A 2,429-nucleotide genomic window follows, 5' to 3' on the forward strand; every position below is an offset into this window, starting at 1 on the left:
CCCCAGCCCCAGCCCCAGCCCCAGGCCCTAGCCCTGCTTCTTTGTTCTGGCAGAAGACCAGCCAGGCTACAGGCATCCTCTGGCTTGTGGAGGACCTGGTTCAGCTGCTGCAGGCTGGTGTGAACTACTGGGCCCCCACGTGTGGCAGGAGCTGGCCTTGGCAGAGCTCTTCGAGCCTCTTAGAAGTCCCTGCCTGCTCTCTCTACTTGTCCCGGGAATGCTGTGCACAGCCTGGGTCAGGGTGGCTGCGCTGGGTCCAGAGCCTGCAGACAATGCGGCCGGCTGTGCTCATGCCCCAGCATCTCGCGGCCAGGCACGGTGCATGTCGGGGGAGGGCACGGTGTTGCAGGCGTGGCCAGCACGTGCCAGGCGTCGCGAGCAGGTCAGCGTGATGATGGGCCAGACCTGGGCCTGTGTGTGCTGGGTTTGTTCTTCATCCTGTGCCCACAGCTGTAGTTTCGGGGGGCCCTTACTGCTCTCCAGAGCAGGTGACTGAGCAGGCGTCCCCTGGCTTGGCTGTCCTGAGCAGGACTTGGAGCCAAGCTGAGGGCAGGTGGAGTGGGTGCCCCGGTCACTCAACTCTCTTATTAGTAGCTTCTGAAAATAGTTGGTGAGCTCGGAGGGCCTCGCTGACTGGCACGGGGGTCTTGACGTCCAAACCAGAGGGGAGGCCACTGGGTCAGTGATGGAGGAAGGTAGGCGGCCAGGACCCAGTCTGCTCGTTGACCCTTAGATCATGACGTCCACTGGATGGAGAAATCAGAGGTGACGCCTGACCGGGAGGACGGGCTTTGCTGAGGACGGGGTGCTGCTGGCGGGCGCAGTGGTTTCCACGGCCTTCTGGGCCTGTGGGGTCACTGTGCCTGGGGAGCTCATCACACTGCGGGGCTGTGTTTCTGCAGGGGCCGGCACCGTGGTGGACCAGAAGGCCCGAATGCGGCTGAGCTTCGGCAAGTGATGGAGACAGTGCTCACGTGTGTGGGGGACAGGGCTTCGCTCCTGGGGTTTGGCTTCTGACGGCCTCTGCCAGCGGGGAGGGGCGTCTCTGGCACTTTACTCCGAAAGGAAGGTCCTCGTGGGCAAAGACACAGGGGGCCGGAGTCCGCCGCTCCGTCTCTCAGCTCAGAAACGACTCGAGGGCACACGGCTGTTGCAGGTGGTGAACCGACAGGAGAGACGTTACCGGAAGAAGGAAGAACAGACGGGGTGGAAGCGGCAGCAGCTTCCTCCTCTGACGACGTGAGTGCAGACCAGAGCAAAGGCGGCGGGCGGTTAAGGGAAGCGGGGGACAGCCAGCTGCGACGTCGAAGGACGGCAGTCGGAGGGCCCCCTCTCCACGCCCCGTTCCCAAGAGGACGCGGGGCCGCGGAGTCCTGAGCAGTCTCACGGGGCCCCCGCGTCCTGGGGGAAGGGTGCTGGCCAGCGGCCCGCAGCAGGGGGCCAGGGTGCTGGGTGTCTCCCCAGGAGCCGCTGGGGCTTTGGCAGTGCGCTGGTGCCTCCGTGATTGTCCTGGCTGCGCCCTTGGGGTTGGAGGGTGGCTGCTGTGGTGGGGGCAGGACGAAGAGTGGGGGCAGATGTACTGTCGTGGCCGGGCTACTGGCCGTCCGGCCACCTCGCTGCCTGGCGCACACCGCCGGGAGCCGTGCCAGCGGGCCCCAGGGGGTACGGTGGCTCTCAGTGCTGGAAGCAGGAGCTCTGGGTTCAGATCCCAATAGCGGGACACGCCGGTCCCTTCAGTGCAATGACCTGGACATTCAACAAAGTCTCAGAGGCCGTGACACCCCTTTACCCCCCTCTGTGCTGCAAGGTCAATACTAAGTCAACAGCCTCAGAGTGGGGTGCACAGCCCCGGGCGGGAGTTGGGGTTTGGCCTTGCAGGCAGGGGCGGGAGGACCGCCCCGGGGCCCGGCTCGCACTGAGGCGGTCTTCCCCGAAGAGCCTGAGGTCTGTCCTGCGTCTCCTCCCTCCTCGCGTCCCCGGACCCCGGCCACTGGGCGTCTCCAGCTGGAAGGGGAGGAGCAAAGTGCCCTCAGAACTCGGGGCTGGGGGGCGCCCACGCTGTGGCAGAGAAGGCGGACATTCTGTGGACGGAGTCTGGGAACGGACAGGACCTGGGGACGTGTTTTTAAACTTCGCAGAGCCGAAGAACAGCGAGTGTTGGCGAGGACGTGGAGAAGAGGGAGCCCCGGGCCCTGCCGGTGGGACGGCACGCGGGTGCGGCCGCCGGGAAAACGGTCTGGCGGTCCCTCAGAAGATTAACACTATAACTGCCTTTTGACCCAGCAATTGCACCTCCAGGTATTCATCCAAAGAAAAGCAAAACACTAATTCGTAAAGATTTATGCTGCCCTGTGTTCACTGCAGCGCTGTTTACAGCAGCCCGGACGCGGAAGCGACCTGAGTGCCCATCGACAGACAAACAGATCAAG

This window comes from Pteropus vampyrus, unplaced genomic scaffold (assembly GCF_000151845.1).
Source record: "Pteropus vampyrus isolate Shadow unplaced genomic scaffold, Pvam_2.0 Scaffold882, whole genome shotgun sequence".
Taxonomy (NCBI): Eukaryota; Metazoa; Chordata; class Mammalia; order Chiroptera; family Pteropodidae; genus Pteropus; species Pteropus vampyrus.